The sequence below is a fragment of the Rhinolophus sinicus genome, chromosome 5, assembly GCF_057876585.1.
Source record: "Rhinolophus sinicus isolate RSI-liver-muscle chromosome 5, RSI-T2T, whole genome shotgun sequence".
Taxonomy (NCBI): domain Eukaryota; kingdom Metazoa; phylum Chordata; class Mammalia; order Chiroptera; family Rhinolophidae; genus Rhinolophus; species Rhinolophus sinicus.
Genome location: NC_142505.1, coordinates 31,076,434 through 31,101,839, shown reverse-complemented (window position 1 = coordinate 31,101,839; position 25,406 = coordinate 31,076,434). Strand labels below are relative to the sequence as shown.

The following is a 25,406-nucleotide window of genomic DNA, read 5'->3' as shown; positions in this document are numbered from 1 at the left end:
CTGATTTAGCCAGTTCTGAAGGACAGATACTTGGTCTCAAGCATGGATGCTCCCTAAGGAAATAAAGATGTAGACAATGGGGGTAGGGAGAATTATTGATGAGTGCCATCTTCCGGGAACTTGAAGTCAATAACTAGGCAAATTGCACTGCCTTGGCAACTGTCCCATTAGGTAATTTATATATTAATCTCGGAAGGACACAGAAGGACCCTGCCTACTTTACTTTAAAATATATGAAAGAACAAAATAAAACAAAATGGAAACTATGACAGGCAAATTCACTGTGCATTTTCCAAGGTCTTATCTCATTGTAAACCCACCTGTACTGACTATCCTTACAAAAAATATAAAAGCCATGGTTTTGCATTTGGGGGAGGAAATCCAACATTTTTATAGTTCAGAAAGTACTTGTATTTCCTCACCACTCTACGAAGTAGATTCAAATATTCCCATTTTATAGATATTAATACTGAAGTTCAGGAAGAATGAGTGACTAGTCCAAGGTCACAGGCTGGCAAACAGCAGGATTTAAACTCAAACAGAATGATCTACTCTTCTTCCCAGGGCTGCCTCTCCTTTGAGGCGGTTCAGTGGAAGTGGGCAAAGTACATGTATGTGAGGCTGTGAAAAGACCATTCGAATGCAGTGTGATCAAGTGAAATGTGCACAGGCAGAGAAATGGGAGATGGAGGAGGAGGGAGGCCTACTGGCCCAGCTTTGGTGGCAGTGGGTTTTAAGCTGGAGTTTGTGGAAAGTCATAAACTTACTGTGATGGGGGAAGGAAAGAGTATGTGGCCTACATGGGCAGCAGTATGGCACTGGTTTCATGGAAGTGAACCATGTAGAAATGGCTCCTGAAATTTCATAGTTATTTATACCAGGGGTTCTTAGTGGAGGAGATTTTGTCCTTCAGTGGACATTTGCCAACGCCTGGAGAGGTTTCTTATTTTTACCACTGTGGAAGGAGGGCAGCGCTATGGGCATCTAGTCAGTAGAGGCCAGGGAGGCTGCTAAACATCCTACAATACCCAGGACAGATACTGATATATCTATATACAGATATCGTTATACCTATTCACTATATACAGACTATCTGTATCTGTATGGAGCAGGAGCTATATAGAGACTATATCTATATAGAGAGATAGAGTGATAAGCTATAGCTCTATATACAGACTATACCTATGTCTGTATTTAAATGGACATGTGGAGCAAGAGCTTTAAGGAATTGGCCTGCGTGGTTGTGAGGACTGGCAAATCTGAACTCTGCTGGGCAGGCTAGGAATTCTGGCAGGAGTTGTTGCAGTCTCAAGTTGCGTTTTCGAGTCTGAAGGCAGTCTTCCCTGGAGACTGGAGAAACCTGTCTTCTGTCTTAAAGTCTTCAACTGATGGATGAGGCCCACCCACATAATGGAGGATAATCTGCTTCAAAGTCCACTAATTTAAATGTTAGCTACTTCTTAAAAACTCCATTCACAGCGCTAGACAACACCTAGATTGTTGTCTGATCAAATAACAGGACCATATCCTAGCCAAGTTGACATATAAAATTAACCATCACATGCATTTAACTTTCAAAACCCCATGAGGCCAAGATTTCTTCCTCGATTTAAAGACAAAAGAAGTAAAATTCAAAGATGTTAATGAATTTTCCCATAGTTGCACAGCAATACTTTTTTACACAATTTACCTAGTTTGAGCACTGACGGTCAGCAGGTGCTATGCTAACACCTCTACGTTGTTGTTAATCCAGTTGAGATAGCTATTATTTTTATCATCTCCATTTTCTAGGTGAGAACACTGAGACACAGAAAGACAATGGAAATTTACCAGAGCAAAACAGTTTTTAAATAACAGAGCACAGATTTAAAACATGGAAGTTTGAACCTGTGGTCCTCACACAGAATCACCAAGAGGACTAGTTGAAACAAATTGCTGGGCCTTACTCTGGAACTGAATCAGTAGGTATGGGGTGGGCTCAAGGATCTGCAGTTCTAACAACCTCCCAGGTGATGCTACTGTGACAGGCCTGGGGACCACACTTAAAGAACCAATGCTTACATCCCCCCATGGAGGCAGCGCTGTATGACCCAGGCGAACTGTTCACAGAGAAGAAACCTGCCTTCCAGGAAATCCCCCCATTGTGTGAGAAGCCGGAATAGTGCAGAGAAAACATAACACTACAGTGTGAGAGAGAATAAAAGGCTGCAGGCGGAGAGAAAATAAATTCTACCAACACACACTGGAAAAGACCTTTCTATCAACCTGTTGCAGAACCCATTCCTATAGATGTCTAGGAAGAGAAATAATAAATCATTAATTGCCATGAATAAGCAAAGGCAACAAGACAGCTCAGAAAGAAAATGAAAAGTCTCCAGAAAATGAACTTAAAGACATGGAAATAGGTGACTTAAATGACAGAGAATTCAAGATTGCAGTTCTTAAAAAACTCAATGAGACGCAAGAAAACACAGAAAGGCAGTTTAATGAACTCAGAAACACATTCAAAGAACAAAATGAACATTTTACCAAAGAGATTGAAATTTTAAAAAAGAACCAAATAGAATTTCTGGAGATTGAGAACATAATAGAAGAAATGAAGAATGAAATAGCCAGCTTAGGTAGTAGAGTTGACAAGATGGAGGAAAGAATCAGTGTGACATTGAAGAAAGAAATCTGGAAATGATACAGATAGAAGAAGAAAGAGACTTGAGACTTAAGAGAAATCAAATTCTACAAGAACTTTCTGATTCCATCAGAAAGAACAATATAAGAATAATGGGCATACCAGAAGGAGAAGAAAGAGAGATGGGAACAGAGTATATTCAAACAAATAGTCGATGAGAACTTCCCAAACTTGTGAAAAAAATGGATCCTCAAACCCAAGAAATAAATAGAACACCTAATTATCTCAACCCCAACAGTCCTTCACCAAGGCACATTGTATTGAAGCTGTCAAAAATCAATGACAAAGAAAGAATCCTCAAGGCAGCCAGGGAAAAGAAGACGGTAACTTACAATGGAAAGCCCATTAGAATATCATCAGATTTTTCAGCAGAAACTCCACAAGCCAGGATGGAGTGGAACCAAATATTCAAACTATTGAAAGAGAAATTATGAGCCAACAATAATATATCCAGTAAAGGTATCCTTTAGATATGAAGGAGGAATAAAGACCTTTCCAGATATACAGAAGCTAAGGGAATTTTCTAACACACGACCTGCACTACAAGAAATACTGAAGGAGGCTATTCGATGAACATTAATAGGGTTAATTTGTGGCAATCAAAACATAAAAGAAGGGAAAGTAAAGGCCTGAACCGGAATTTGGGAATGGATAAAGTAAGCATGATGAAGAAAATGGAATTCTCTAAATATCACAATTTCTTTTACATACACTTAATGGTAACCACTCAAAAAAATCCGGAACTGAAATATATGATGTAATAAAAGAAGAAACAGAGAGGAAAAGTCATAGAACACCACCACACAGAAATAATAGACAACAAAAAGGCAAAGAAACAATCGAGACACAGTCTTAACCAGAAAACTAAAGATAGAATGATAGAAAATCCTCACATATCAATAATCACCCTAAATGTAAATGGACTGAACTCACCAATAAAAAGGCACAGAGTAGCAGACTGGATCAAAAAACTAAACCCAACCATATGCCTTCTCCAAGAGACACATCTCAGCTACAAGGACAAGCATAGACTCAAAGTGAAAGGGTGGAAATTGACACTTGAAGCAAATGGTATCCAGAGAAAAACCAGGTGTAGCCATACTGATATCAAATGAAACAGACCTCAGGATAAAACAGGTAACGAGACAAAGATGGACATTCTATAATGATAAAGGGGACAATACAACAAGAAGACATAACAGTCATCAATATTTATGCCCCCAATCAGGGAGCAATGAAATATACCAAGCGACTACTAATAGAATTAAAGGGAGAAATTGACCAAAACACAATTATAGTAGGGGACATAAATACATCATTGACAGCCACGGATAGATCATCCAAACAGAAAATAAAGAAACAACAGCCCTAAATGACACATTAGATGAAATGGACATAATTAACATTTATAGAGCACTTCATCCTAAAACATCACATTATACATTTTTTCTAGTGTTCATGGAACATTCTCAAGGATAGACCATATATTAGGACATAAAACTAGCCTCAGCAAATGTAAGAAGATTGAAATCATACCAAGCATATTCTCTGATCACACGGCTTTGAATTGGGTATCAACTGTAAAAAAGAAAGCAGGAAAAAACAAATACATGGAGATTAAACAACATCCTCATAAAGAACGACCAGGTCAAAGAAGAAATAAGAGATTAAAAAATACACAGAAACAAATAAGAATGAAAACACATCCTACCAAAACTTTTGGGATGCAGCGAAAGTAGTTTTAAGAGGGAAATTTATATCATTACAGGCCTATCTCAAGAAACAAGAAAAATCCCAAATAAATAACCTCACACTACACCTTAAAGAACTAGAAAAAGAACAAATGAAACCCAAGTTCAGCAGAAGAAAGGAAATATTAAAATTAGAGCAGAACTAAATGAAATAGAAAAAAGACAATAGAAAAAAGTTAATGTGACAAAGAGCTGGTTCTTTGAGAAGATTAATAAAATTGACAAACCCTTGGCTAGACTCACTAAGAGAAAAAGAGGGGAAGTTATCACAGATGCCACAGAAACACAAAGGATCATCCAAGAATACTATGAAGGATTATATGCCACCAAATTCAATAACCTAGAAGAAATGGACAAGTTCTTACAAAATTATAGCCTTCCTAGGCTGAATCATGAAAAACTGGAAAATCTAAATATCCTGATCACCAGTAAGGAAATTGAATCAGTCATCTAAAACCTTCCCAAAAGCAAAAGTCTGGGACCAGATGGCTTCACTAGTGAATTCTACCAAACCTTCAAAGAGGATCTAATATCTGTCCTACTCAAACTGTTCCAAAATATTGAAGAGACAATACCACCTAACTCATTTTATGAGGCCAACATTACCCTGATACCAAAAGCTGGTAAGGATAACATAACAAAAGAAAACTACAGACCAATATCTCTGATGAACACAGATGCAGAAATCGTAAATGAAATTCTAGCAAATCAAATGCAACAATACATTAAAAAGATTATTCATCACGACCAAGTGGGGTTCATCCCAGGGGCACAAGAATGGTTCAACATATGCAAATCCATCAATGTTATATATCACATAAACAAAATAAAGGACAAAAACCATATGATTATATCAATTGATGCAGAAAAAGCATTTGACAAGACAAAACATCCATTTATGATTAAAACACTTAATAAAATAGGTATGGAAGGAAAATACCTTAACATAATAAATGCCATATATGACAAACTCTTGGCTAATATCATAATTAACAGTGAAAAACTGAAGCCCTTTGCTCTATGTTCCGGAACATGACAGAGTTGGCTCCTATCACCTCTGCTTTTCAACACAGTGTTGGAAGTCCTCGCCAGAGCAATCAGGCAGGAGAAAGAAATAAAAGGCATCTGAATTGGGAATAAAGAAGTTAAATTGTCACTCTTTGCAGATGACATGATGCTATATATAGAAAACTTTAAAGACTCCACCAAAAAGCTATTACAAACAATAAATGAATACAGTAAAGTTGCCGGCTACAAAATCAACGAACAAAAGTCCATTGCATTCTTATACACTAACAATGAAATCTCAGAAAAAAAAAAAAACTAAAGAAAATAATTCCTTTTGCAATTGCAACAAAAATGGTTAAGGAATAAACATAACCAAGGATGTGAAAGACCTATATGATGAAAACTATAAGACATTTTTAAAAGAAGTTGAAGAAGACATAAAGAAATGGAAAGACTTTCATGCTCATGGATTGGAAGAATAAACATAGTTAAAATGGCCATATTACCCAAAGCAATATACATATTTAATGCAATCCCCATCAAAATCCCAATGGCTTTTTTTTTTAGAGAAACAGGACAAAAATATCATAAGAATTGTATGGAACCACAAATGACCCCAAATAGCCAAAGCAATCCTAAGAAAAAAGAACAATGCTGGAGGTATCACACTCCCTGACTTTAGCTTGTAGTGCAGGGCAACAAGAATCAACACAGCATGGTATTGGCAAAAAAACAGACACATAGACCAATGGAATAGAATTGAGAACCCAGAAATAAACCCACATAAACATGGATAGATAATTTTTGACAAAGAAGCGAAAAACATACAATGGAGAAAAGACAGCCTCTTCAATAAATGGTGCTGCCAGAATTGGAAAGCCACGTGCAAAAGAATGAAACTGGATTGCTATCTGTCACCATGTGCCAAAACTAATTCAAAATGGACCAAAGACTTAAGCATAAGACCTGAAACTATAAAATGCATAGAAGAAAACGTAGGTACTAAACTTATGGACCTTGGGTTCAAAGAGCATTTTATGAATTTGACTCCAAAGTCAAGGGAGATAAAAGCTAAAATAAATGAATGGGACTATGACTATATCAAACTTAAAAGCTTCTGCGCAGCAAAAGAAACTATTGACAAAATAAAGAGGCAACCAACAGAATGGGCGAAGATTTTTGCAAACAGTACCTCCGATAAGGGGCTAATACCCAAAATATACAAGGAATTCATACAATAACAAAAAAACAAACAACCCAATTGAAAAATGGGCAGAGACATTTCTCCAAAGAGGACATACAAATGGCAAATAGACATATGAAAAAATGCTCAACATCACTAATCAGAGAAATGCAAATAAAAACCACAATGAGCCATTACCTCACACCCCATTTAGAATGGCTATCATCAACAAGACAAATAGTAACAACTGTTGGAGAGGCTGTGGAGAAAAAGGAACCCTCATACATTGTTGGTGGGAATGCAGATTGGTGCAGCCTCTATGGAAGGCAGTGTGGAGGTTCCTCAAAAAATTACGAATAGAACTACCATATGACCCAGCAATCCCTCTCCTGGGTATCTACCCAAACAATCTGAAAACATTTATCCATAAAGACAAATGTGCTCCAGTGTTCATTGCAGCTTTATTTACAGTGGCCAAGACATGGAAACAACCAAAATGTCCTTTGATAGATGAATGGATAAAGAAGTTGTGGTGTATATACACAATGGAATACTATTCGGAGGCAAGAAAAGATGAAATAGGACCATTTGTGACAACAAGGATGGATCTTGAGATTATAAAGTTAAGCGAAATAAGTCAGACAGAAAAAGTAGAGAACCATATGATTTCACTGATATGTCGTATATAAATAGAAAACAAAAGAACAAGACAAACAACTGAAAGAACAAAAACTCATAGACATAGACAATGGTTTTGGGGTTACCAGAGGGTAAGTAGGGAGGGGGGAGCGGGACTCTAGAAGAGGGTAAAGGGGGTCTAATATATGGTAATGGAAAGAGAATTGACGCTGGGTGGTGAACACACAATGTGAGATACAGATAATGTAATACAGAATTGTACACCTGAAATCTATGTAACTTTACTAACAATTATCGCCCCAATAAACTTATTTAAAGAAAAAAAGAAAAGTTACTAAAATGAGTTTGTATCCTGACTTGACCAAGAGTTAACTGTGTGACTTTGGATCACTTCTGTGAGTATTTTGTGCCTCATCTATAGAAAAATGCAAAATAAAACAACAGCCAAAAAAAAAAAAAAAAAAAAAGAACCAATGCTCTACATCACTGTTCTGTGTTCTGCTTCACATGACGATCAGCAGGACTGGGCCAAAGTGCATGCATTCCACAAACATTCCTGAGCTCCCCCCACCCCCCATTTACCAGGTATAGCAGTTCTATTCACCAAATCTGATGTGTGTAGGGCGTTCCACAGCCCCAGACAATTCTCTAACACCAACTGGGTATACTACAATCCAACTCAATTCTTACACTACCTACCTGGAGATAGCATCAAATCCCACAGGTTTAGGGCTCAGTCCCACAAGACCCCTCCTTCCCCCATTTCAAACGCCAATTACAAGTCCTGGTTATCACCTGTGATGTTGATCAACGGGCTGTCAGGTTCCCACCCTTCCCCTCAGGTTCAATTAATTTGCCAGATTGGCTCACAAAACTCAGAGAAACATTTTACTTATGAAATTACTGGCTTATTATCAAAGGATAGGACTCAGGAATGGCCAGATGGAAGAGGTGCATTGTGCAAAGTACAGGGAAAGGATGCAGACCTCCTATCCCCTCTCCAAGCGTGCCAGCCCCAGCGTCTCCAAGCGTTCACCAACCCGGAAGCTCCCCAAACCCAGTCCTTTGGTGGTTTTAGGGAGGCTTCATTACAGAGGCACAATTGATTAAATCATTGGCCATTGATGATTGAGGCAACCTGCAGCCTTTTCTCTCCCCGGAAATCAGAGAGTGGGACTTGAAGTTCCAACCATCTGTGGTTGGTTCTCCTGGCAACCAGCCTCTATCATTAGGTGTTTCCCAAAAGTCCCCGCATTGACATAAACCCAGTTGTGGTGGAAAGGGGCTTGTTATGAATAACAAAATACCCATTTCACCTTAAAGGCTTTGAAGCAATGTCAGGAACTGAGGACAAGAGACCAAATAAATATCACTGCTCTTATTGCTTAGGAAATTTCAAGGGTTTTGGGAGCTGTGAGCCAGGAACCTTGGACAAAGATATATTTGTATTTATATTTATATTTATAACATATTTACAATATAGATGTATAGCGGTACATACAGAGGGTGCCAAAAAAATGTACACACATCTTAAGGAAAAACTATATTAAAATTACGCTGATGGTAACCAATTTAAGCACCTCTTGTAATTGCAGAAGTCAAATGTGACTTGTACTCGTCTTCTGTTATCAGTATATATTGAGTATTACCATTTTAATACAGTTTTTTCCTTTCTTAAAATGTGTATACATTTTTTGGCACCCTCTGTGTATATAAAATAAATCATAACATCACACTAAGAGATAGAGATAAAATGATGACAAGGTGGTCATGGGCCCTGCCCTCAGGACTTCTCCAAGGCCTGGAGGATTAGTTTTGTGAGTGTCATGTGGGGTCTCTGGGCCCGCTCCCCGCACAAGAACGCAGGATATGGCGAGACCAAAAAGGAATACCCACGGAGCCATGGGTAGGGGGTTCATACCACTACAGTCTCGCTGGAGGCTGGGTCGGAGACATAGGAGACAGGAGCCACACGATCCACGCAATCCGCCGTCTGCTCCTCTGCCAACCAACCAACCCCACACCGTAGCCACGGCAGTTATATCAGTGGCTAATGGCTAACCGGTAACAGCTGATGGCCAACTAGTCACAGCTGATGGCCATCTACTACCCGAGCCAGCACCTTCCCAGGTGAGGCCGAGAGCCTGGAAACTACTTTCTGGGATTCTGTCCCCAAAATGAGGAACCTCACTAAGGATGGGAGGTGTTCCCAGCAGGAGCTCCGGGGTCAGGGAAGAAATCCCAGAAGAAGCTGATGTCTAAACTCAGACCTGAAGGAAAAGCAGGAATTAGACAGGGGATTCTAAAGAGGAGGCATAGCGTGTCCAAGGCAGGGACACTAGAGAGGCCCAGCGGGAAAGGAAGGGTTTGCACACTTGGGGAACCAAAGGTAGTTCAGAAAGCTCAGTCATCATATTTTGCTTATATCTTCTTGGTACATCATCATACAATTTGTACTATATATTTTGTGTCTAGTTTTCCTCATCTGTAAAATAGGAATGAAAATATCATATTTCCTGGGTTTAAATTTTAAATTTTAACATTCACCATTTTAACATTCGTGAAATCAGGGTGTTACTATGGATTTGTACATTTCCTGTTGTTGTTTTTGTTTTTTCCTGCTTTCTTGAAAACTATTGGGCACCTGATGGTGTCTCAGAATTAAAGAAAAGTAGACTCGTTTTTGCTTTACTGATCTCTTGGGGCTAAGAGAACATGAGGCTATCAAATGAGAATAAGGCCCACAGTGGCTCTCAGATTTCACCTTAGCATCACCGGGGGAGCTTTTCAACACTACCAATGCCTGGCCCCCATCCCCAGAGACCTGATTTTATTGATCTGGAGTGGGAATTTGGTGGGTTTTTTTTGTTTGTTTGTTTTGTTTTTTAAACCCATGTGATTCTAATGTACAGCCAAGGCTAAGAAATGATGCCACCTGATTCTACAGCAGGAGTCAGCAAACTACCACCTGTGCCAAATTGGACCCTGTTTTGCTAAATACAGTTTTATTGGAACGCAGCCACAGGCACACATTTGCATGCTGTCTATGGCTGCTTTTCCATCACGGTGGCACAGGGGAATAGTTGCAGCAGAGACATTGTGACCCAAAAGTCTAAAATGTTTATTATTTGGCTCTTTACAGAGAAACTGCCAACACTTGCCCTAAACCATTGCTACTCAAAGTGTGGGTCTCACCTCAGCACCTCTGAGAGGCTGTTGGAAACAGAATCTTCAGCCCTGTGAATAGTCCGCAGTGGCACTACATCTAGAGTTTGGTTTGTGAACACATCAAAGTTTGAGAAACCCTGCCCTATGCCCATCTGACCGCTGCCACCCTCTCCAGACCCTTTTCCACCCCTCCACCCTTGCTCAGGTCTTCATTGCAATGCTACTTCCTCAGGGAGCACCCCTCCTGTACTCATAAATTAGATTTCCTTTGTGATTTTTCTCTCATGGCACCTTACTATTGTTCTTTATAGCTCTTCTCAGATCTGTGATTAAACCTTCATTTGAGTGTTTATTTCCTTTACTCCCCACTAGACTGAAAGCCTCAGGAGGGTGGAAACTGGGTCTCCGGGCGTGAGAAAGGTGTAAAGCGAAATAGGTGCTGCTTCCAAGAGGGAGTAATGAAATGAGGAAAGGTTACCTTGGAAGTAACTTAATGGGAAAGAACAGAACCAATTATTCTGCAGACCAGGGAGGGTGCAGCCTAGAAGGTCCTGGATGAAGCAGCTTGTTTAGGTTTAATTTTCTCTTTTTGCGTTCCAGGGTTAAATAAGATTCAATCACACAGAAACATTGAAGTGCTTTAGTAACCCTCTGCAGAGCAAGGATCCAATTTTACCAGCTGTTCATTAAGTGAAATATCCATATATATACATATAAATTGGGGATTTAATTAGAAAGGCAGAGGTCCAAGGATGTGCTCATTGCTTGAGAAAGTTACATTTCACTCTCTTTTCCCTTCCAAGAGAACCAAGGAAACTCCTAATTGCATTCTATTCTTTTTTCCCCTCTTAATCACAGCTTGCTTCAACTGTGTGTTTTTTTTTTCCCTCAAAATGCCCTTCGGGAATGAACATTTTAGAATAGCTAACTTCTTGTGTGAAGATTAAGCGCACCAGCTGCTCTTGTCTAAAGCTGTCCTGTCTCTCAAACCAGAACACAAGTCAGATGGCTTAGGCCCTCTTTCCTTGTGGTCCTAGGTACAACATTCACCAATAGTGAAATAAGGTCAACGATTTTGCTGGAGAAGAAAGCAAACTCAAAGAAGGAAAGAAGAGATGTCACACTCAAGGTGCCCCAATAGAGCCTTAAAGGTGATTAGAATAATGCTGGCTGCCATTTATGTGTGCCTGGCTCAAAAGAAATATTTGAAATACGTTTTGGTAACCCCCACTCCCAAATGAAAGAGCATAGTGTTTGGAAGGGGCTTCACTGTCAGAGGGAAAGCAGCCTGAATGAGGAATGTGTAGACACGGGTTCTAGTTCAACCTGAGAGGCTATAAGCCAAACCGTTAACTTAAACTCTCAGAGACTCATCTTCCTCCTCTGTAAAATGAGGTGGTTTTAGTATACTTACTTATCCTTTCATTTCTTTATGCCAGGCACTGTGTTAGGCAGCTGGCAGTCAATGAAAAGTAAAGCCAATGTATCTGACCGTCCATTGAGGGAGAAAGGTATTTTTGGAAGAATTACATCAATAAATGTAAAGTTACAAGGGTGTTATATGCTGCAAAGTAGAGGTTTCTCTAAGACCCCATACTCAATCCATCAGTAAGTCTGGTCAACAGTGCTTTCAAAATATATTCCAAATTTAGCCACTGCTCACCACCTCCCACCCGTGTCCACGCCAGCATTGCTTCTTGCCTGGATTACTGTACTAACAGATCTCCATGTTTTGACTCCTACCCTTCTTACTATAGCCTTCAAGCAGCAGTAAGAGTAATCTTTAAGACCATACATTAGATCAATATCCTCATGTTCAAAATCTCTAATGACTTTCCATCAAGCTTAGATTAAATTCCAATACCCTATGTATGGCCCGTAAGGTTCTGTACGATACAGGCCGTGCCCCATGATCTCTGAACTCATTTTCTTCACCCTCCTTCTCATTCCCTCCAGTCCAGCCATACTGGCCTCCTTGTTTTTCTCAAACGTACCAAAGTTGTTCCTGCCTGGAAATGTCCTTTCCCCCAGGAAGCCTCATTCCGCACCCATATTCACTCAGGTCCCTGCTCAAATGTGACTTCTTCAGAGAGGCTTTTCCGATCATCCAATCCAAAATAACCTCCCACTTCCTTCTAGTCCATCACTAACCCCTTAAATAACTGTTTTTGCCCCCCTAGCATTTAACACTACCTGGAAGTTATTTGTTGACTTCTCTATTGTTTATACCCTCCCTGGAGGTGGGACTTTGTCCATCTTGTTTTCCAGGACCTAAAGTAAGGCTTATACATAAAAAAGGTGCTTAATAAGTATTTGTTGAATTATCATATACTGTGATGGAATATAAGAAGGAGAATTGATTAACTCAGAGAGATCAAGAAAGGCTTTCTCAAGGGACTGTTGTTAAAGCTAGTGTCTGGAGAAATGGTGAGAGTCAACCAGGGTAAGAGGAGTCAACCAGGAGGGAGGAGAGCTTGTGTAAAGGTCCTGTGGCAGGAAGGAGAACACAGTGGTCGAGGAATCAGAGGAAGTCCTGTGTTAATAGAACACAGAGTGAATGGGAGCATGACACTCAGTGAGGCTGGGAAAGAGGTGGCCAAGCTATGCATGGCTTTGCAGGATCTACTAATCGTTTCTGACTGTATCCCAAGATCAGAGGGAAATTATTAAAGGATTTTAATTGTGAGGAAGGGTGGGGGAGGACCAGTCACTGTTTTCACAAAAAATACTTGAAATGATTTGAAAGACCCATTTTTTGCTCTGAAATTCTAGGATTCTATGAAAAGTCACACAGCAAAATGAGAATGGACTTTTGAAAATATTACCCTATGTCAATTTCAGTGACAGAAATTTAAGCTACTGGGTTTTGTAGCTACTCAAACATCACCACCTTGGTACTTTATGTTCATGTTGAGATCAGCACTCTTCCTTTCTTCCCTCCCCTAAGAGAGATATATGGGGTCAAAATGTCCTCTTACCAAGAAAAATATGACTTCTGAACTATTATTCCAAACATACAGGGGTCTAAGTAAAGCATCAGCATTGGAAGCCTCTAGACTTTTAAAACACACATTTTCCCAGCTTACCCAGCAGAATAGGCAGGTAGCAAGGTCAAGGTCTGGGTTTTACCACATCCTGAATTTAAATCTCTCCCCTGGACAGAAATTGATACGCCTTAAAGCTTCAGATCCTCATCTGTGGGAGGGTGATAATGCTGGTACTTTCCTTACTGGGTTGTTATGAAGATTAAGTGTGATAATGTACATAAAGTACTTAATAAATGCTGAGCTAATTGATGTAACTCCCTGGATTATTCAAAGATCCACCATGTGAAGAAACCTGGAGTCAACCATCTCCTTCTACCTGGGGTGGTCATCTCTTGTTTTCTGGATGAATCTAGTAGCATGGCTATATGTCTCCTTTCTCAGTGGGGAGTTTAGACATGCAATGTATGAATCACAATGTCTCTTTCAGTGTCTAGTGCACGACCCAACTCAACACCATCCACCATCAATTTATCTATTTTTCTTAGTATAATGACTATGGGTGTCCAAATTTTGGGGCTATATAGAAGCAAAGGGAGTTCACAAACTTTGTGTGTTGAAGTGGGGTGGGGCACCCCTGGCCCAGTGAGTGTGACAACTGGATCACCATAGATTTAGGTAAGTGCTCTAAAGCAGTAACTTACCAAATAATACCTAAAAGTCTTTAAAGTGCCAGACAGCAATCTGAGGTGTTGATACCCACCCAATTATGCACTTAACTCACTGCCTACTACTAAAATCTAAAAAGTTCTATGCTTTAATCATTGACCCATGCAAGCCAGTTAATTTGCTTCGTTCTTGCCTCCACCCAGTTAAATCACCAGCAAATGTTCATCAGGGGTGGTGAGCATATTCATGACAGGTCCCTGGAGGTCCCATTATTAGGTGCTAATAGTGCTGTTTTAGGATGACAGCAGTAATCATGGAGAAGGGGGAAATCAAAGGGGAATGGCAGTTGGGAATAATTGATTAAGGCAAAACTCTTGGAAAAAGCTCCTCAGTTCAGAAACTGGAATCATGGCACTAATCCAGGAAATGCAGATGTTGAAGCTTGAGAAGAAGGATTGTTTGGAAGAAACTGTGTGAGGGAATTAGATGCCATTATATGCTTACATTTCCAAAAACATATTCTATGCGCGGTTTGAAAGGACATCAGAAAAGCAGGATGTTTTTAGCTAAATGACACTTTCCTTCCTCTGGGTTCCACCCAAAGCCCTCACATCAAAGTGAACCTTTAACTTATACCTCCTGAAATGTGTGGCTTTTACTGTCTCAAAACATCACAGGATCAAGTCCAGCATAGTACTTACCTTGCTATATCCAAAGGAATGATCACTTACTGAGCACCAACTATGTGCCAGGGACCAAAAATCCATAATTTCATCAAGTCCTTTCAATCACCCTGTGCTTGGATGTGGTTTCTACTTTAAATGAGAAAACTAAAGTTCAGAGAGCTTATGTGACTTATCCATGGTCATCAGCTAGTAAGGAACCTGATTTCAACTCATTTATTCATACAACAGATATTTATTGAACATACAGTAAGTGGCTAGCACTGCAGGTAGCCTGGTGAACATGAAAGACAAAGTAATCACAGTTCAGTGGGAGAGCAATATGACTAGGGAAGCCCAGGGGACCCAGGGGACCCAGGGCAGGGTACCGCCCTAGTGAGAGGGTCCAGTAATGATTTCCTAAAGAATGCACATACTAGCTAAGCCCTAATGGGAGAGACAGAGTTAGCCAGATTTAGAGAATACTAAAGTAGAGGAAATTCCAAATGCAAATGGCAGGAGTTGGGAGAAAACAAGGTCTCCTTAAAAAACTGGAGGGTTAGGAGTGGAGGATTGGAAGAAATAGGAAGGCATGAGGCAGGAGAGGCAGATAAAGGATGGATGGTGGGAAGACTTTCAACCACAGTAAGGATTCTGGATATTACCCAAAGGCATTGGAGCATTTTAAGCGAGGAAAGTACAGGTTTTAGGAAGCTCACTAAGGCTGAAAAGTGGAGAATGCTAGAGGAGCAAGACCAGAGGCAGTGAAGGGGATTAGGAGATCATGTTGTTGGGGTGAAAGAAAGGATGGTGTTTGGGAACGAAGAGCAGAGATAACAGGGAGAAGAGAGAGGTTTGCAGAGATCATAAGGAAATAAAGTTATAAGACTTGGTGATTGACTAGCCGGGATTATTGATGAGGGCTGGGGAGAAGGACAGGACTTCAAGGCTACTTCAGAGTTTTCTGGTGGGGCCTTTGGGTTGTGCCATTCCTGGGAAGAGGAGATTTGTGGGGAAGATAATTAATACCATCTGGGATTTGTTGGGTTTTTGGTGGAAAATGTTCAAGTGACTTGTGGGCCATTAGATACCTGGGTCCGGAGTTCTGAGGAGAGGTCTGGCCTGGGGGGCGTAAATTAGAAAGTAATTGGTACATGTGATGGTTAGTTTTATGTGTCAATTTGACTGAGCTAAGATCCAGTAAAACATTATTTCTAGGTGTGCCTGTGAGCATGTTTCCAGAAGAGATTAGTATTGGCATAGATAGGATGAGTAAAGTTAACTTTGACCAATGAAGGTAGGCACCCTGCATTGTGGGGCTGAAATGAACAAACAAGCAGAGGAAGGGCGAATTTGCCTGTTTGGCTTGAGCTGGACCATCCATTTACTCCTGCCCTCAGACGTTGGCACTCTTGGTTCTCAGGCCTTCAGACTCAGGCTAAATTACAGCACTGGCTTTCCTGGTTCACTGGTTTGCAAATGGCAGATCACAGGACTCTCAGCCTTCATAATCACATGAGTCAATTCCTACAATGAATTTCTTCTTATGTATTTCCATAAATATCTTATTGGTTCTGCTTCTCTGAAGAACCCTAATAGAGAAGGTAAATAGTGACCAAATCTGTGGAGGAGATAGAAACACCCAATAGAAATACAGAGACGCCAGTTCCATCTTTACAGAATACATGTTTGAATCACTTCTCATCACCAGCAGAATGTGTTCTTTCTCTAATGATGGGGTCACACTGAGCACTCAACAGTCCTGGGGTCACCCTGAGCCCTCACTGATATCTGCTTCCATGTCCCCATGACAGAGCTCTCAAATTTTGTCCTGAGCCAGTACTGTTTCACTTGTGTCTGGGTCGGTTAAGTTGTTGGTTGTGACCTGATCCTGAATTCCCATTCTATTCTCCAGAGTGCAAAGCAAGAGTTCCATTCTTGATTCAATTTCTGGCTAAAATGAAATCTACAGTACACTTATAACAAAAACACTGCATTTACTGAATCAGTTAACAAGTTTCTCGCAGGTTGGGTTTTCCCCAAAGCAGACTCTGGGCAAGAACTTGTGCTATTAGTTAATTTAGGAGGTGGTTCTGGAAGCACTAGAGGAGCAGGGAAGTGAAGCAGGGAAGAGAAGGAAGCCCATGGAGAATTGTTTATGAGCAGGTTGGTTACTATTCTGGGTAGCTGGAGCTTATTACTTTGGAGACTTCTGGCAGATCATACCAAGAGTTGCTCCCCCAAGGTGTGAGAGAGCTGGGCCATTTACTCACCAACTTGTATCTGTTATTGGGTGAGGGGTTGCTCCCAAAGGTGTTAACCCAGGCCCTTCTGGCCTACTCCACATGAGTCAGGCATGCTCCCAAGGCCAGAGAAAGCCCTCAGGCCTTTCCAGGTGCTTGAAGTAAGAAGCTTCCAGCATGCACCGAATCAGTGAATTCAGGGATAATGTGGGCAGGGATCTGTTATCATCTGTTAGCCGGCAGAGAAGAGCAAAGCCTGAACAGTAAGGAAATCTGCTACAATATACACCATCATCTTCTTACTATTATGGGTTTTAACTGTTCTGTGTTCTAGAGACATGTGGAAGTAAATGTGATTATGGAGTTAACTACACATGCTGGTTTATGGTGAGGTAGGGGTACCAAAAGATGGCACATGGACCCTTTGACCCACTGTGGGATCGTTTTCCACCAAACAAGAATTGCCAAAAGTGACTTACCCATGATCTTCAAAGTTTTATTGTATTTGGAATCGTGTAATGGAGATTTTCAGTCAGAATTTCTTGCCAAACATTAATCAAATTGTTTCTGAAGGACTTGTTAAGTGATTAGCTTATGGTTTTTCGAGCCAATACAAGTGCCTTTGCCAACTAACCCGGGCAAAATCTTTCCCTTCAAAAGTCTAGGATACAGTACTTAAAGCATTACAGAATCAAATATCTTACAGTCAAATCAATATCCAGTCCTCAATTGTAAATGGTTAAGGAATGGTTTAAGTGTATATTTAATGTCTTTGTGACTTGAGGGGAATATTGAGGTTTACGTTCCTATCCCCTCTACCTTCAGAGCACTTGGGAGAAAGCTTTCTATTCATGGCAAAATAAAATCAGTAAATTTCCTTAGGCTTGTTATTTGGAACCATGAAAAGGATTAGTTTTTAGAGTTATCTCAGTCAATCAAGACAACTCATCGGTTAAAATTTAGAGTCAGTAATGATAGATCAGCTGTTTTTCACTTTAGCAAAAGTGAAGATCAGAAGTCAAACACAAGTAGAGGTGAGAAGGCCTCCTTTATCTTGCCCGAGATGTGCATGTTAGTGGATTTTCTAAGTGCAACTGCTCTGGATTTACACAAGAAGCAGACTTCAGCAAGACTTTTAATTTTTAAGTCATTCATTTATCGAATATTTATTGAATACCTACTAAGTGCTGGCTACTACGGGCAGTGTCAGGGATATGAGAGACACAAGAGATCTTTTCTTTTGTACAGGGTTTATGTTAGTCAAACAGTATCCATTTTTATTCATGGTAATCTCTTCCATATTCCCCTGCCAGGGCCTTGGGGTTACCCCAAGAAAACACAGGTTTGGAAGGAGGGTGAGGAGTGAAGAAAGTGAGACCAAGACGCTCTAGGGATTATTTCTTCATTTAAAAAGTTTAGCCTTTAGTTAGTCATTGTTTTGTAAAGGATCTTCTATGCCTTTTTAAGTCTTTGTCCCCTTGAAGAACTTAAGCTTGCTTTGGGGCCCTCATTTTAAAATTCTGAAAATTCAAATATAGTATGTTTCTACTGAAAGTAGAAAGATTCTTTTATTATCACAAAACCATTATCCAAAGAAACTAAAACACTGAGTGCACTTGTCAAAACCTTCTACCGGCAGGAACAATTTGACTTCTCTAGGAAAAGTTTCCCCAAAGTATAAAACATAAAATATGAAGAAGTATGTAGCAAAACCACAGAAAAATTCAAGGACCATATGATTTCACTCATATGTGGGATATAAAACTGAAAGAAACAAAGCAACAAGACAAAGGAACAAAAAACTCATGGACACAGATAACAGTTCAGTGGTTACCAGAGGGGAAGGGGGACGGGGGAGGAAGAAGAGGGTAAAGAAGTCAAAGACATGGTGATGGAAGGAGATCTGACTCTGGGTAGTGAACACACAAATGCAATATAAAGATGATGTATTACAGAAATGTACACTTGAAACCTATGTAATTTTACGAATCATTGTCACCCCAATGGTTAAATTTAAAAATTAAAATTAAAAAAAAAGTATGTAGTAAAATCAGAATAGCCACAACTCCCAAACATCTCTTCCATGATAACAACATGCCTAATAGTGCTTTCCTTCAATAATTTCTACTGGAACACTTCCAAGGGGAAAGGGCAGATTACAACGTTTGGCACATCATGTATTACTGCTAATCATGTGTCAAAATCCATGGAAACAAGGTATTTCAGTGAGGTCAAAACATAGAATAAATTGGGCTCAATGTTAACTGAAGTTTTGGAATACTTCCATTTGCCATGATGCTTAAAGTTTACAATCATCATACCATTGCCTTCATTTATTGAGCATTATACCTGGCATTTTATAAGGATCTTCTGATTTTTTTCTCACACATCCCTGTGAGGTAGGTAGGTATCACTGCTCCACGTGACAGGTAAGAAGACTCAGAGGGTTAAGTGAATGTCCAAGCTAGTCTGTAACTTGAATCTAGACCTGTTTCAGAGCAAAGTTAAATCATTTCCTACTTTAAATAACAACAACAAAAAGGTCAGGAAGGGGGAAAAACATTCTGGGCAACATTTGATCACTCTGGAAAGGTCTTATATTCATGGTACTTGTAAAAGTAGAAGTATAGAAAATCTAATCTTCATACTTATTTCTTAGGACTGTAGAAGTGAGTGATCTTTGGTTGCAAACACATCCTCATTAGTCTGGACCACTTTTATTTATTTGCAGAGGGTATAGCTGGCAAGCACATATTTTTGAGAAACTCCAGGGGCAGAGGATATTTACTGACAAGGAAGTTTTTTTTTTTTTTCCCCCGTCATTTAAAAAAACATTATATTAGTAGGACTACATAGTATACTGTGTATATAGGTGAATAAACACACCAACTTTTATCCACAATTCTTGTAACCTGACCTTCATTCAGTGACTTAATTAGCTGCTCTTGGCATTGTCTGTGCAAATAAATAAATAATCTCTTTATAAACATTCCAACTATTCTAATTTTTCTGAAACTGAGACTATCTGAAGGGAATGGTAACAGTGGAAATTGCAAGTTTATTATGTTTTTGAGAATTGTTTCACAAGAAAATTTAGTAAAAGGTTTTTGTTACTAAAAAAAAAAAAAAAGCTAAAGATGATTCTCCAATGAGTGCTTAACATAAAGTCTTCCATGTACATCATAAAATTTGACTTCCCGTGGAACAAAGTCCAAACATATACTTTTGAGGGGAAGATAAGCTTTCTTTTCAGGTTCTCCTCTGCACATATATATTTTGGAATAAAATGAGGGAGGAGGGAGGAAACTGACAGCTTCTTTTATAACAGAACAAAAACCAAAAAACTTTCAAGGCTATGTATTTTAAAACACTTTATTTAGACTCTTCAGGATTTTTACGTAGGTGGTCCCATCTAGGGGACACTAAACAATAAGTTTAACGTTGTAACTTCAAAATGGCATACTTGAAAATTTTACATCAAAAATACTACTCATTAAATAGATTCTGTCTTTTAAAAAGCAATGTGACTGCTGTTTCTGTAACTATAGAAATTCTTGACAAAAGACTTCAAATATCCTTTCTATCTCAAGTCTTTTGATTTTCACTGACACCTCACATATTCCTAATGAATATCACCACCCATCTCCTCTGTCTAAACTCACCCTCCCGCCCTCACCCCCCACACCGGCAAAAATCATCTTTAAATACCTTCACAGAGTGGACTTCTAGAAACAGAAATGAAAAATCTTTATCACAAAAGGATGCAGAATAAAAGAAATCACTTCCTACTTCCAATATTTTTCCCCTCTTCCAGCCTGCCTCCTCCCCTCAACAAAATTATTTGCACAGTTGATACTGAGCCAGGTAGGTGGGGTTCCACTTATTGCAGAATGTTACTGGGCATTCCTAAAAGGGCCCGTTTTTTGTGGTCTTCTCCCCTCCCTCCAGACAATAAAACCCCAACCATCTTTAATGAATTTGGGTGGAGTGCAAGAGCAAAAGTACAGGCTGTGTCTGTGCAGGTTTGGGAGTGACTTTTCCTGACCCAGGCTGGTTAACTTCATTCATCCATTCCCTGTGTAGTGCTGGGTGCCTGCCACACATCAGTTCCCGTGCTGGGCTTGGGGACACACTGTTGGGTGAGGCATCTCTCAGCTTTCCAGGCACTCGGATGGGTGATGGGGGACAGGGAGCCCAGAGCAGAGAGTGACAGCAGAGTGTGCTGCAGGTTCTCCAACAGAGTGATGCAAAAGACTAAAACAAAGATGAGGTGAGGGCAGCTAACAGCCTGTAGGAGCTGAAAAGCAGGAGGCGATTTGGAGCTTCTGAAACTCACTTCTTTCCATCACCACAGTCCTCATGCAGCCCCTCCACCTAGCCCAACTCTCCCATGCAACTACTGACCACTTGCAAACGTATGTCTGGCTCTTGCGGTCCCAGCAGACTTCAGCTCCAGGACTTACCTCGGGAAAACTTCCACGCGGCCCCCAGCCCTGTGCTTTCCAAGCCCTGGGCGGGTTTTCTCGCGATGTGCTCTGAGCGGACAGAGCGCACCGCCAGGAGCGCACAGCCGAGTGCCCCCGCCTGTAGGGAGACGGAGGGGACTTCGGGAACAGCAGAAGGGACGGGAGGCAGTGCCGGCAGCCTCTCGCCTCTCGATTGTCCCGTGGGCTGGCAGCAGCTCCCACGCCCCTCCTTGACGCTATATAAACGCTTCTCCCCGCCCCTGCCCGACCCTTCCCCGCCCCGGCCGCCCAGGGTCCAGCACATGTCCTCGGAAAGGGGTGAAGCCTTAGGGAGGAGATGGAGTGAGAGTTGGGGAAATATGGGGATTGTAACTGCCCTTCCAGTTTCTCCCCTATGTGGAACCTCTACCCTCTGCTCCAGACCTTGGGAGGATATTGACCGCGGGGGAAACGGGGGCGTTTGTGGTGAGCACCTTTGCGCGCAGAGGACGCGCGGGGCGCGCGATGTGAGGCGCACGTCAGTTTGGAACTGCTGTTGCTTAGCAGGTTTGTCTGTGTTTCGGGGTATTCTTGCAGAAGGCAGGGGCTAGCAAGGGAGCTCTCGAGTCTCGGGGTGGTGGGAACTCCTACCTCTTACCCGTGAAAAGAGACAAGCCCCTGTGTGCCTCATGATTGAGGTTAAGCGCTATATGAGGCCAGGCTGCCTAGGAGAATATCCTTGACTCCTTTGTCCACTGAATTTTTCTGACTGTCCATTTGTTAATTAAAACTTATTCATTTCACAAACATTAGAGCACGTAGTATGTGTTACTATTAAGTGAGACCCGAAACCAAGTCAGGCTCTCAGCCTGGAGTCTGTCTGAGGAGGACAGAGATTGAAACAGGAAAACAGGGTGGTAATTGCCGGATGGGGCAAGTGCTTATGGAAACATAAAGAAGGGATTCTAACTCAACCTTGGAAGACCAAAAGAAGCTTCCCCAAGGTTATTTAAATTAACTCCAAACTGAAATCTAGAGTGAGCTAGGCATAAAAGCAGGGAGAAGAGGGTCCCAGACAAATGGAACAGAAGCTGCAAAGAAGCTGTGGGAAGACACAGGCAGCACTGCCCCTCTTGAATGGAACCAAGAGTGTGTGTTTTTAAAAATCCTAGATTTTTTTTAACAAAAAGATGAAAAGTCTTAGGAAAGACAAACCTATAAGTGGTAAAACGTAGCTGAATGCAGACAGTCTTGCTCTGGAGTGTGCTGTGTAGCATAGAGTGTCAACTTGGCAAATGACAAGTTCAAAAGTGATGAATGGGGGATTCCTCTGGCATCTGGGCCATAACTTCAGGTCTTAGTTAGACCATCACACACTACATCTTTGGCCAGGTCCTGAACCTCAGTTTCTTTCCCAGTATAATGTATATAAATAATAAAAACACTTTCTCATGTCTTTCGTTGAATGTTTTGAATCATGAGATGTCACGTTGTGGTTCATAGACTTGGCAGAGCAGCATCAGGACAAGTGGCTTCACAATGGTGACTCTGGTGTGGATCCCTCGGCCTTGGTGCAAGCGAGGCTGGGAGAACATTGGAACAACAACAACAACAAAAATAGCAAACACTAGAACATCTCAAATTATTATTGCTTTTACCTAAGATGATTATAATTAAGTAATTCATGTTTTCACAGTCTCATCTAGTATTATTATTTTTAAAAATACAGTTCAGAAACATAAGTGTACTTTCTTAATCTCAGGATCGTTATTGAAAGAGGCAGATGTAATTCCTGGTGGCAAGGTTTCTAGCCAATTGCCAGCCCACCCAAAGCTAGTTTTAAAAGTACCACACATAAAAAAAAAAAAAAATACTTGCTGTTAAATGAAAAGAGATTTTAGAATATCAATAAAAAGAGTACCACATATGCAAATAATGCCCCCCCCCCTTTTTTGTAACCCCATAGGAAATACCAATCTAATACAAGGGTTTCTGGGAGTCATAAGCCTGTGACCCATGGCTTAGCCAGCACCAATGATCATGTCAGTTCAGTTGGCCGGCTTGATAGCACTGCCTTACCAACAAGCCAAGTCCCCTTGACATACTGTTTTTGGGCCTCTCAAAACACTCGGTCTTATGTCCTGGATCTTTTGAAGTCCAAACCAATCATCACAAACTTTGACCAGAACTCAAAGAATTAGGCTTCCTTTCACCTAGACTAAAGCAAAAAGACAGAGAAAGAAAGGTCCTTGGATCTTACAGATGCAGATGGTTGCCTAAAGTGACCCAATTATGCAACCCTCGATTTCTGGACCAGAGAAACAATGGGCAAGTAACCAGTGTTCTTTGTTGTATTTTTGGAGCTTTTCAAGGAACATCTGTAACTCAAGAGGAAGTTTGGTGCTATACGTGCTGGAATGGTTTTTTTTGGAGCCCATGACAACCTCATCAAACTGATCATGAGTTACATCAGAAGACAAAGGCAACACAACCTAATCTACACGTAGGAGCTGGTCAACCATGATGAGCCTAGTCCATTCAGAATTCAGCTTTTGGGAGAAAGTCAACTACCATTAGCCTGGGTATAGCCATGTTGTCTTCTGAAAGGTCTCAGAGCTCAACCCAGCTAGACCTGCACAGTTCAGACCCTCAGCTGCTCAGGTTGCCTTATATTTGATCTTAGAAAGTCCAGTCTTCTCCTTCACCCACTGCAACTGCCAATTCATCCTTCATTCTTCTGACAGAGGGATGTTTCTAAACCACACATCTGATCACTCTGCTGACTTAATGCTATAAAGGGCTCCCCACTGCCTGCAGAGCAGGGCCCGAACTCAAAGCCCTTTATCTCTCTCTCCATTCTTCCCTCTCCCCTCCTCCCTTCCATCCTGCCACACTCCCACCACTAATCCTGAGCTCCAAACCCTAGTAATGACCCACATTGACTGATCTCATACTGCTTTCATATATCTTTGCCATTGTCAAGGCTGTTTCCTCTGCATTTATTTACTTATTCATATATATACATATATATATATATATATATATATATATATATATATATATATATATGTAATTACTATGAGCCAGGCACTGTGAAAGATTGGAATAATTTTTATAATGATAATCTATATACTCTTCATCATAAATTAAAATAATATATCCAATCCAGGAATTTTATTTAATTTACTCAAATTGATTTGTTTATTAAAGATGTTTTATTTCTTTTCCAACTTTGGCATGGCACAATGATTCCTGCAAAGAAGGGCAGTTAGAAGTAAGGCCGTTCTGCCATCAACGAGGTAATGACCAGAGACTACACCATCAACATTCACAAGTACATCCACAGAGTGTGTTTCAAGAAGTGTGCCCTTTGGGCACTCAAAGAGATCCAGAAATTTGCCATAAAGGAGATGGGAACCTCAGACGTGAGCATTGACACCTGACTAAAGAAAGTTGTCTGGGCTAAAGGAATAAGGAATGTCCCATCCCGACTCTGGGTGTGGTTGTCTAGAAAACATAATGAGAATGAAGATTCACCAAATAAGCTCCATATGTTGGTTACCTATGTACCTATCAAAAATCTACAAGCAGTTAATGTGGATGAGAACTAACTGATGATTGTCAAATAAAGTTATAAAACTGCAAAAAAAAAAAAAAGGTTTAAACATCTAACATGTGGTAGATGCTGTATTAGACACTTAAGATGCAATCAGCCATAGTCTCTGCCCTTAGGACCTCAGAGGCTACTGTGGAGGTGGATAAGTAAGTGAATTATTAATGTGACAGGGATCTGTCACATGCACTGGGTACTATGGGAGGAACTATGGAAAGAAGGTGATACTTGGGATAAACATTGGATCTGGGGTTGAGCGAGGAAGGTTGAGAGAGAGACGAAACAGGTTAAAGGAGCAGCATGTATGAAAGCATGGAAATCAACTGTGGCTGCACAATGAAGGCTCATGCTATAA

The 25,406-nt window shown here is 40.6% G+C and overlaps 1 protein-coding gene and 1 pseudogene across 1 annotated transcript in view; one reads left to right on the top strand and one right to left on the bottom strand.

Moving 5' to 3' along the window:
* Nucleotides 1–21,652, bottom strand: part of COL6A6 (collagen type VI alpha 6 chain) — a 127,348-nt gene extending 105,696 nt beyond the window's left edge. Inside the window, 1 exon segment of the mRNA XM_019725970.3 lies at nucleotides 21,457–21,652. The gene's annotated coding sequence lies outside the window, so the exon portion shown is untranslated.
* A 3,031-nt stretch (nucleotides 21,653–24,683) lies between these two features.
* Nucleotides 24,684–25,049, top strand: LOC109444554 (large ribosomal subunit protein eL31 pseudogene; annotated as a pseudogene).
* Nucleotides 25,050–25,406: the final 357 nt, after the last annotated feature.